General features: G+C 35.2%; 1 long non-coding RNA gene and 1 pseudogene across 1 annotated transcript in view; one reads left to right on the plus strand and one right to left on the minus strand.

The window, feature by feature from the left end:
* Nucleotides 1-12,727, minus strand: part of LOC109458701 (uncharacterized) — a 256,457-nt gene that overhangs the window by 21,909 nt on the left and 221,821 nt on the right. The window lies entirely within an intron of this gene.
* On the plus strand, nt 10,075-10,578 carry LOC109458691 (adenylate kinase 4, mitochondrial pseudogene; annotated as a pseudogene).

The following is a 12,727-nucleotide window of genomic DNA, read 5'->3' on the forward strand; positions in this document are numbered from 1 at the left end:
AAAATGTGTAGAAGGAAGGAAATGATAAAGATCAGAGTAGAAATAAACAAAGTAGAAACTAAAAAGAACAATAGAAAGGATCAATGAAACTATGATCAATGAAAGATAAACTTGATAAACCTTTAGCCAAAATCATCAAGAAAAAAAGAGAAAGGGCCCAAATAAATAAAATCACAAATGAAAGGAAAAAAAAGTTACAACTGACACCATAGGAGTACAAAGAATCATAAAACACAACTAACAATTATGCACAAATTGGAAAACCTAGAAGAAATGGATACGTTTCTAGAAACATAAACCTTCCAAACTGAACCAGGAAGAAACAAAATCTGTAGAAGCAAATTACTAGTAATGAAATTGAATCAGTAATCAAAAAATTCACAACAAACAAAAAGTCTAGGACCACGTGGCTTCATAGGTGAATTCCATCAAACAGTTAAAGAAAATTAATACCTATCCTTCTTAAACTATTCCAAATAATTGAAGAGAAAATAACACTTCCAAACTCATTCTATGAGGCCAGAATTACACTAATAACAAAACTGACAAAAACTCGGCAAAGAAGAAAAAGAAAAAAAAAATTACAGGCCAAGATCACTGATGAACATGGATGCAAACATTTTCAACAAAATAGTACATGATCAAGTGGGATTTATCCCAGGGATTCAAGGATGGTTTGATATTTGCAAGTCAATTAATATGATACACCACATTATCAAAACCAAAAATAAAAATCACATGCTAATCTCAATAAATGCAGAAAAACCATTTGAAAAAATTCAACATCCATTTATAATAAAAACTGTCAACAATGTAAGAAGGAACATACCTCAACATAATAAAGGCTATATATGAGAAGCTCCCAGCTAATTTCATACTCAATGGTGAAAAGGTGAAAGTTTTCCTCTAATATCAGGAACAAACAAGGAGACCCATGCTCACCATTTTTATTCAACATAGTGTTAGGAGTTCTAGCCATAAAAATGAGACAAGAAAATGAAGTAAAAGGCATTCAAATAGGAAAGGCAGAAGTAAAACTGTCACTATTCGCAGACGGCATGGTGCTGAATATGGAAAACCCCAAAAACTCCATCAAAAAACCGTTAAAACAAATAAATTAATTCAGTAAACTTTCAGGATGCAAAATTAATATACAGAAATCTGTTGTGTATCTATACACCAATAATGAACTATTAGAAAGAGAAATTAAGAAAATAATTCCATCTATGTTTGCATCAAAATAGTAATATACCTAGGGATACATTTAACCAAGGAGGTGAAATCCTGTACCCTAAAAACTGCCCAACATTGATGAAAGAAACTGAAGGTTACACAAATAAATGTCAGGATACACTGTGCCAATGTATTTGAAGGATTAACATCGTTAAAATGTCCATAGGGGGGCGGGGGGTAGGGGGTGGGAGATGAGGGTAAGGGGGATCAAATATATGGTGATGGAAGGAGAACTGACTCTGGGTGATGAACACACAATGGGATTTATAGATGATGTAATACAGAATTGTACACCTGAAATCTATGTAATTTTACTAACAATTGTCACCCCAATAAATTAAAAAAAAAAAAAAAATGTCCATACTCCCAAAGCAATCCACAGATTCAATGCAATCCCTATTAAAATACCAACGCATTTTTTCATAGAACTAGAACAAATAGTTCTATAACTAGATTAATATGGGACTTCAAAAGACCCCAAATTGCTAAAGCAATTTTAAAAAATAAGAACAAAGTTCTAGGTATCACATTCCCTGATTTCAAACTATACTACAAAGTTATAGAAATCAAAACAGTACAGTACTAACATGAATACAGACACATATATCAATGGAACAGAATAAAGAGCCCACAAATGTACTCACACACATGGCCAATTAATCTACAAGAAAGGAGGCAAGGATATGACATGGAGAAATGACAGTTTCTTCAATAAATGGTGCTGGGAAAACTGGACAGATACATGCACAAAATGAAACTGTACCACTCTTGCACCATATACAAAAAAACTCAAAATGGATTAGATTCAATGTAAGACCTCACACTATAAAACCCCTACAAGAAAACATAGAAACAGAGACCAAAATGATGGTTGCTAGAGAGAAGGGGGTATGCAGGATGGGGGGAAAGAGAAGGGGAATATAGTCAATAATATTGTGAAAAGTTTGCACAGTGATAGATCAGTACTAGAATCAGTGAGTGATCACATTGTAAAGTGCAACAATGTCAGATCACTATATTATACACCTGAAACTAATACAATATTGTATACCAACTATACTTAAATGAAAAAACGAAAACAAGCAGTTAGCTCTTTGACATTGATCTTAGAAATATTTTATTGGATATGTCTCCCTGGGCAACAGCAACAAAACCATAAATAAAATGAAACTACATAAAAATAAAAAGGCTTTTGCACAGTGAAGGAAACTATCAACAAAATGAAATGAAAACCTACTGAATGGGAAAAGATATTTGCAAATTATATATCTGAAAATGGGCTAATATCCAATATATGTAGAGAACTCATACAACTCATACAACTCAACATCAAAAAAAACAAACAATAGAAAATAAAATTTTTAAAAAATAGAGGACCTCAATAGACATTTTTCCAAAGATAACAGAGAGGCTAACAGACATATGTAAAAATAGTCAGCATCACTAATCATCAGGAAAATGTAAATTAAAATCAGAGTGACCCATCTACTCATACCTGTCATAATGACTAATCAAAAGTCAACAAACATGTGTTGGTGAGGATGTGGGTAGAAGAAAGGAACCCTCATGCACTACTGGTTGTATGGAGGTTCCTCAAATATTTAAAATAGAACTACCACACGACCCAGCATTTCCACTTCTGGGTATTTATCTGAAGAAAACAAAAACACTAATTCAAAAAGATACATGGACACTTATGTTCATTGCAGCATTATTTATAATAGCCAAGACTTGGAAGCAACCTAGGTGCCCACTGTTAGATAAATGGACAAAAGAGAAAAAAAAAAGATGTGTTACATACGTGTCCAATGGAATATATCTCAGGTTTTTTTTAAAAAATGGTGCCATTTGTGACAATATGGATGGATCTAGAGGGTATTAAGTGACATCATTCAGACAAAGACAAATACCATAAGATTTCATTTATATGCAGAATCGAAAAAATAAGCAAAACAGATTCATAGATACAAAGAACAAACTGAGGGTTGCCAGAAGAGTTGGGGGAGGGAGATGGATGGGTGAAAAGGTGAAAGGGAATAAAAGGAATTTCCAATTCTAAAATAAATAAGTCATGGGGAAATACTGTATATTACAAAGAGTATAATAATATTGTAATAACTGTCCAAAGCAGATGGTTACTAGATTTACAGTGATCATATCATAAAGTACATAAATGTTGAATTGCTATGTTGTAACCTGAAATATACTAGGTTGGTGCAAAAGTAATTGTGGTTTAAAAAGATAAAAATAATTGCAAAACTGCTATTACTTTTGCATCAACCTAATAAAATTTTGTCAATTATACTTTAATAAAAAAGAGATAAATTAAGTAAACAATCTCATTTATATTTGCTTTCAAAATAATAAAACATCCAGAAATAAATATAACCATGGAGTTTAAAGTTCTGTACACTGAAAAGTATAAAACACTGATGAAAGAAATTGAAGACACAATAAATGGAAAGCTAGCCTATGCTCATGGATTGGCATAATTAATGTTGTTAAAATGTCCTTCTACCCAAAGCAACCTATAGATTCAAGGCATCCCTATCAAAATTCCAATGGCATATTTCACAGAAATAAAACAATCCTAAAATGTGTATGGAACCACAGAAGACCCCAACTAGACAAAGAAATATTAAGAAACAACAAAATTGGAGTCAACACTCTTCCTGATTTTAAACTACATGGCAAAGCTATAGTAATCAAAAGAGTATGATATTTGGCATAAAAGCACACACATAGATAAATGGAACAAGATAGAGAGTCCAGAAATAAATCCATACATATGTGGCTAATTAATTTACAACAAAGGAGCCAAAAATATACACTAGGGAAAGGATAATCTCTTCAATAAATGATAAACTGGGAAAACTGGACAGGCATATTCAAAAGAATAAAACTAGACCACTATCTTGCATACATCACATGCAAAAATTAACTGAAAATGGATTAAAAACTTGAATGTAAGACCTGAAGCCATAAAAGTCCTAGAAAACTACCTAGGTGGTAATCTCATTCTTGGAGATTTTTTTTTTTTTTTTCTGGATTTGAACCAAAAGCAAAGGCAACAAAAGCAAAAATAAACAAGTGAGACTACAGCAAATAAAAAGCTTCTGCACAGCAAAGGAAATGATCAACCAAATTAAAGGACAACCTACTAAATGGGAAAAAATATATGCAATTCCTGTAATTGATAAGTGGTAAATATCCAAAATACAAAAGAAACTCATACAACTAAATAGTAAAAATGTCCCAAAACAATCCAATTAAAAGATAGAGGACCTGGATAGACATGTCTTCAAAAAGGACATATGGATGGTCAACAGGCACACAAAAAGGTGCTTATTAACATCACTGAGCATCAGAACAATGCAAATCAAAATTGCAGTGAGATATCACCTCACACTGGTTAGACTGGTTATTATTTAAAAAACTAAACTAAAATAAAATAACACAAGTGCGGATATGGGGGGAAAACAGGAACCCTTATGAACTGCTAGTAGGACTGTAAATTGGTAAAGCCACTATGGAATATAGTACCAAGGTTCCTCAAAAAGTTAAGACTAGAACTCCTGGATGATCCAGAAATTCCACTTCTAGGTATTTATCTGAAGGAAATGAAAATACTAACTTGAAAAAATATCTGCACCCACATGTTCACTGCAGCATTATTCACAATAGCCAAGACATGGAAACAGCCTAAGTGTCCCTCAATGGATGAATGGAGAAAGCAAACGTGGTCCACAGGCATACTGTGTTGTACTGAGCTTCACTTTATTGCACTTTGCAGATACTGCATGTTTTACAAACTGAAGGTTTGTGGCAACCCTTGGTCCAGCAAGTCTGTCAGTGTCATTTTGACAACAGGCTCACGATGCTTAGCATTTTTTAGCAATAAGTTATTTTTTAATGAAGGTATATACATTTTTTAGATGTAATGCAATTGCACACTTCATAGACTATATAGTATGTTATAAAGATACTTTTTATGTGCATTGGGAAACCATAAATATATGTTACTACTTCACTGTGATGTTTGATCTGAAACTGAACTGCAATATCTTTGAGGTATGACTGTGTGTGTGTGTGTGTGTGTGTGTGTGTGTGTGTGTGTGTGTGTGTACAAAATGCAATATTATTTAGTAAGAACAAAGAAAGAAATCCTGCCATTTGGAACAACATAGATGGAACTTGAGGTTATTATGTTAAGTTAAATAAATCAGACAGAGGAAGACCAATGGACCTTGAGGCCATTATGCTGTTAAATAAATCAGACAGATCTCACTTATATGTGAAACAAACAAAAATCCAAACTCATAGATACAGAGAACAGACTGGTGGTAGCCAGAGGCAGGGGATGGGGTGAGCAAAAGGATGAAGGTGGTCAAAAGTTATACACTTCCGGAAATAAGTCCTGGGGATGTAATATATAACATGGTGACTATAGTTCATAATACTGTATTATATACTGGAAAGTTGCTACGAGAGATCTTAACAGTTGTAATTGTGCAGTGATGGTTACTAACTAGACTTATTATGGTGAATATTTCACAATATATGCATATAGCAAATTGTTATGTTACAAACCCGAAACTAGTATGTTATTTGTTAATTATACCTCAATGAAGAAAAGAAAAAAATGTAGGAGAAACTAAAATTATCAGTACATACTGATAGATCTGGTTACAGTTTATTAAGGCAGAAGATTGAAAATGTACTATTACAAAATAAATCCTCAGTGTTACCTATATATTTTTAACTATCTGGGATAATTTGTACCTTTAAAGTAATACCAAAATAGGTCACCCATGCCCTTTCCAAATCTGACCCCCAAAGTAAAGCATCATAAACAAAATCTCAGTATTCAATTCCTTGCCTTTTATCTCATAGGTTAGAGTATCATGCATTTTTATTTTCTATTTTCTTGGAAGTGATCTGAAATAAGTAGTTCTAAATACTGAGAAATAAACTGATAACACTAAGTACATCTGAGAGTAAGTTTATAGTAATCTCCTGCCAGTTTTTGAAAATGTATAGATCGTATGATTTTTGTATAATCATGATATTAACAAATATTTTAACAAATCATGATGTTAACAAATATCATTCTAAATAATAATAATAAATTAAAAGTAATTACTATTCATCACATATCAAAAGTGTAATAAATATTAACTACAATTAGTATGATACAGCATATCCAGGTGTGGACGTTAGCTCATTCAAGTGTTTAATTTATTGTAGATTCAACAATTATCCAGGTATTTAATTTGTGTTTGTATATTAGGTTTTCAACATCCAGGGCTGAGTACGACAACTTCTGAAATAATTAGTTGAAATATTTTTATTCATTATACTTATTTTTCAAATGTAATAATTAATATAGATTTCATTCATTCAAACAATACATATTTATTAAACATCTACCATGGGTGAGGCACAGTGGTAGGAGCCATAGTTTTGAAGCAATGAAATGTGATCCCCTCTGACTTGTACTTTACTTGAAAATTATACCACAAAGATCCAAAGATTTGGGAACTTCACCCCTCCAGACCAAAGCCAAGTAAAGAGATGTAAGTGAAAAAGAATATTCCATAGGCTGATAGAGATTCCAAATTTTACGCATGAAGCCTGTGAACTCTTAGGAGAGCATGTTGCTCCTATAGTAATACAATTTCAACATGTATAGTTCTTCTAGTCAGAGAACATGGGTAGGAAGTCCTAAAAGGTGAGAGTGACCTAGTATTGCTGCTAACCATTGACCTTAACAAGTCACCTTTCATACTGCACAGTGTAGAAAAGAGAGCAAATAAAAACACCAACTGGTTTACCCCATGAACGTACACAGCAGAAGGTACAGATAACCAGCTTACAGAAATATTTAGTTTGACATGCAAAGGTTTTTATATTTTTAAATCAGTTGCAGTAATATAAAATTGAGAGATTTTTACAAAGGAATTTGGATTTCTAGCTTCGCCTGAAACATAGAAAATCTGGTAAAAAAAAAAAAGCCTCAATCTTTTATGATAATAATTTGCTAAAACTGAATATTGGCTGCACTCTTTAAAAATAACATTCACTCTCCATTCATTCACTTAACAAATATTTATTGAATATCTATTATGTGCTAGACACTACTCTAGATGATGAACAAAAGGAGACCAGCTCGCTTCCCTCATGGCACTAACATACTCATAGGGAGAGATACAAAAAGCTTGCTGACAAACACGCAAATAAAACACATTAACATGGTCATAAATGTTATGATTGATACTATACAGGACAATGGGACAGAAAGTAACTTTGCTCAAATCCTGCCTTCTCAATGAAGCATTCCCCAGTGATGATTTAATACTGTAATCCAAGAATCTTCAAATTATAGCCTGTTGGTTAAATCAGCCAACTGCTGGTTTTTATAAAGTTTATTGGAACACAGCCACACCCACTCATTAACATACTGCCTATGACTTCCTTTGTGCTATAAGGGCAAGGTTGAGCAGTTGCAGCAGAGACACTTGGCCTGCAAAGCCTAAAATATTATACAGCCTTTTATGGAAAAAAGTTGCTGACCAGTTTCTGCTGGTACTCTCCTCAATCCCTTTTAATGTCCCTAACTTTTTATTTTCTAATAGCTCTATTACCTCTAAAATTCTATTTACTATACATATTTATTTTATAGCTTTTTGTCTATTTTTTCCTTGTATTAAGATGTTAACACCATGAGGGCAAGATCTTAATTCTGTTCATATATGTATCTAAAATGTTTGGAATATGGTAGGTACTCAATAAATATTTGTAGCGTGATTGGACGAGGTTAGAGAAATAAGCAGTATTCATCGTACAACCACGGAAAGCATGGGGAGGAATTTGGATTTTACTCTAAATGTGTGGGCAGCCACAGGAGGGTTTTAACCAGTGGCGTGACATGATGTGATCCAGGTCACCACGTCTCATGACTTTCTACAATCTTTAGTCTGATCCATCTTAGTCTGATCCATCTGTGTTTCTTGCCAAGCCTGTACTATAGGTCTTAGTCCAGTGAACACTCCATGACTGAGAAATGATTATTATAATGGAAACTCAAAAGACTAGTATTTCATGACTCCACCTCAGAACATTCCTTTGTGGGCAGAAGACCCAAGGAGAGATGGGTTTATTGTCAAGTTCTGCACAGTTCTCCAATAACATTAAATGTCAAGCTCAAGGATTTTGAAGCAAAGTTTTTTGGGGAATTTTGTAACTTTTATATATTAAATTTGCTATAATACTATAAGTTGTCTTCTGAGAAATAGATACAAAGATATGATTGTAATCAAAGTACCATAAACCCAGCTTACAAATCAATATACTGGAGTGTACTGGTGTCCAATCAGTGGGTTATAGGTGTGCTGAGATATCAATTTTCCTCTCTTGGGGGTAACAAGAGTCTTACCCCTCTCACTCAGTAATGGCCTCATTCATTTATCCAGATATGTTATAGAATTATTATTTTATATGAATGCCATAAGGTTAAGTAGTCCTGCGATGGACAACAATCATACTTTGTTAATGATGTTTGTTTTCCAAAGGAGAAGAAAAATTATTCCATTTGTGGCTATGGTTAAGATTACGAGGCACATTAGGACAATTTGACAAAGATTTCTTGAGTATATTTCTATTTTTAATGAATTTACAAACTAGGGAAAGCACATACGAACTATAGGGAACATTGATATAATGGGTATACAGGAAGGCTTGACAAATTTCGTTTGAAGGATTAAGGAAGGACTCAGGGAAAGAAAAAAGGAGTATGAGCTGCACGTTGAAGAGTGAAGACATTTTGATGGGGTAGAGGGAAAGGTGACTGCTAATAGGCTCAGCATATTGCTATCCCAGAGATTAAAGATAGTTTTCACATTCTATGGAGTGAGGACCAAGGTGAGAATAATTTTCACATTCTTGGGTTGGTCCAAGAACAATCAGCCCAAATTAAGATGTATCAATTCCTTCATCAAGCAGTATGAAATGGTTTTTCATTTACCCTCCTTAGGACTGGGCCAAATCACTAGGAGTCTCCCTAGGACCCGGCTTCTATCCCATGTCAACCATGCAGCAGCCTCATCATGCTCACCGCAGAAGTGGGAACTGTGGAAAGCAGAATAAGCAGCTCAGATACCTCACTGAGGAGACTGCCTCGAACTCTGCCTCAATTCATTGGTAGGTAGAGTGGGGTCCTGGGAATATTTAGCCATAGTCTGGAAAACACACACACACACACACACACACACACACACACACACACACCAATGAAACCTTCCTAGAGTGTCACTTGGCCTTTCTTGATCATTCTCAAAGAAAAACCAACAGATTAAAACAGTTCACCAGTGTCAAACAACAAGTGTGTGATTCAGAGGTTCCCAGACTTCCTTGGTTTACAGGACTCTTAGTCTGGGTAATTTTTTCATGGTGGCCAGCAGGCCACAAGCAATGCCTAACCTTTCTGTTTATGAAGTAATTAGGCTCAAACAACTTAATAATGTATGCTTAACTTAGTAATTAAAAAAAAAAAAAAATGCAAGCGAGTCCCTACGTGAGTAGGTGTCGAGTAGAAGTTGTCGGAGGCAGGAGCAGAAGAAACCAAGTTCCCGGGGCTTCTCCCAGGCCACTGCCCAAGTTGCTGGTGTGGTTTCCCCCTTCCTCGTGAAAGCAGCGGCTTCCGAAACCCTGAGCACGCTCATGCTCGGGCCGCCCAGCTCGGGCACCCTGTGCCGGAGGATCGCCCAGAATTTAGGCGTCCAGCATCTCCCTAGCGGCTACTTCTTGCGGGAGAACATCAAGGCCAACGCTGGAGTTGGTGATATGGCAAAGCAGTACATAGAGAAAAATCTTTTGGTTCTAGACCACGTAATCACATGCCTAATGATGTCGGGGTTGGAGAATAGGTGTGGTCAGCACTGGCTATGAGATGGTTTTCCTAGGACATTAGTTCAGGCGAAAGCTTTGGACAGAATCTGTGACCTGGATATGGTGATCTCTCTGAACACTCCATTTGAAACGCTCAGCCGACATTGGATCCACCCTCCTAGTGAGGGGGTGTATAACTTGGACTTCAATCCACCTCATGTTCATGGGATTCATGACATCACTGGTGAACCATTAATCCAGCAGGAGGATGATAAACCTGAAGCAGTTGCTGCCAGGCTAAGACAGTACAAGCATGTGGCAAAGCCAGTCACTGAACTATACAAGAGCTAAGGAGTAAGCCACCAATTTTCTGGAACGGAGACTAACAAAATCTGGCCCTGTTTTACACGCTTTTCTCAAACAAAGATCACACCTTTTTATTCCAAAGAAGCATACTGAGCATGCCCAGGGGAAGAATTAGGACGATATAGTCACTCTTTCAGTTGTGAAGAATTGGTGCTGTGTCCCAATTAGGAGCTAGCTGAGATAGCTTGCAGCATCTTTTCTAGTTTAAATGGTGAACGGATATGAAAATTAAGAGTAGAAAGAGTTAATGAAGAGGCTCTTCTCTGCCTTTCAAAAGGAGAGTTATCTACACATGTTAAAGATGTCTCTGCACCTGTCTCAAGCTCTCCACAAGAAAGCAAGCATAGGCTGGACTTCAAACAGTGTGTAACCCAAACTCTAGCTGATTTTTGATAGTCATGTTGTTGCCATGGTAGCCTTCTTACACGTGATGGTGGTGGTCTCTGGTTCTCCCCATCCCTTAAAAGCTATTGAACCATAGCCCCAGCAGTCCTGAGAATGCCAAGAGCTGTAGCACGGGCTTTGTCCATGTTCTCTGGTTTGTGTCCCCCTGATGACAACAGGACTGAAGCCAATTGCTCTCAGTTGGTCACTTTTCTGACTTAGAGCGTATCCACAATTCATTTTTTCTGTTAGGAGTGACATCTTTTCTGCATCCACATTCCATAGAATCTCTCCTTTACATACATCCTGGAATGAACAATTTGGCTTCTGCTATTATTATCAGACTGTAGTTTTTTTTACATTTGTTTTTTCCCTTCCTAGGCTATTAAGTAATACAGATAGTTATTGCTTTTATCCCTCTGAAATGCCTTTCTAAGATAGGAAACAATGTCAGATCTCTTCATGCACCAGGAACTGAGCTATACAGAAGGTCTATGTAAACTACTGGTCTGCTCTCATAGGAGGACACTGCTCCTTTCTTTTGTCGTGGAAAAACAAAATTCTCAGAGTCTTTGGGGAATTCTCAAAAAAAAAAGTAGAAAGAAAGGGAAGTATTCACTTGCTTAAGTGTTACAAGATACTATCTTATGTATAGATCTAATAAGACCATATGGAATCACTGGACTAAAATAATAGTTTAGCTTTTTACTCAAGACCAAAAAAAAAAAAAAAAGAAATATTTTGAAAATGCTGCAAAATGTCAATGCTGATAGTGTTTTTCTCCTGAGAGTGACCCAAGCATACTATAAATAGTTGGAAAAGGGAATGGAACCTGTGAAGTTGAGGAAACATGCTCTACTAGCTGTGCCCAAACTAAGTATGACAGCTTGATAATTATGAGAAAACAAAATCTTATATTTTTTTTCCTATTCCAAAGATGCTTTCTTTAGGATGGCCATTAGGTCTAGAAATATAAATACTATTTTTTCATTCATTGTGCTATAATACTGATAAACCATTTATTAAAGGGAAAAATAATACACATAAATTAAAAGAATTTAAAATTTTTTTAAATAACCAGAATAACATCCTAAGTGAATTTCTGCTCTTGGAATGTCTTAAATCTTGGAATAAGATTAGATTCTGCCACCCTCATTTCCTATTCCATATTGATTTTCACTCCCCATTTATTTTGATTATGGCATTCAATGAAAACTAGGTTTCAAAAAGATGTGACATTATCAAAAAAATGTAGTGCAATCTAATGTTGAAATATGAACTACCTCAAGCTAGTAGTTTATGCCATATCTGACAGATGCTGCATTTTGCTGTGTTTTTCTTGTATATTTAATATCTGGAGAATGTAATCCCAAAGAGACCTTTGATACACATCAAGTCTGAATTGTGTTTCTGAAGGGCCATGAGTACATCAGGGTTTTCAATACCCATGTCGTTTTCCATGGGCTTGTTTGTCATTTCAGGGATAAATAACCACTTGGGCCTCATTTTTTTGTTGTTTTGTTCCTAAAAATACAGCTTCAATTTATTTTTCAAATCTCCAAATATCTCTCTATCAAACACTATTGATTTGCTACATATTTAAAAGCACAAAGGGAACAGTCAAAGGACTTTTTGTGTGTGTGACCACTCGCCCCTAGTAAATACGTTCTGTACAGTTATTATTTTTATAATGGACTTCTTTAAAATGGAGTAATAGGTACTACCCACCAACTTCTCTATTACCAGACTGCAGCTAAGTCCCTTGTAATTTTAATGCCCCTAGTATTTTAGAAGTTAGAATTAAATAATTTAATCCTCATCTAGGCTTTGTTCACGTTAACCACTCTTCTTGCTCAAC

The sequence above is a fragment of the Rhinolophus sinicus genome, chromosome 17 (genome assembly GCF_057876585.1).
Source record: "Rhinolophus sinicus isolate RSI-liver-muscle chromosome 17, RSI-T2T, whole genome shotgun sequence".
Classification (NCBI taxonomy): domain Eukaryota; kingdom Metazoa; phylum Chordata; class Mammalia; order Chiroptera; family Rhinolophidae; genus Rhinolophus; species Rhinolophus sinicus.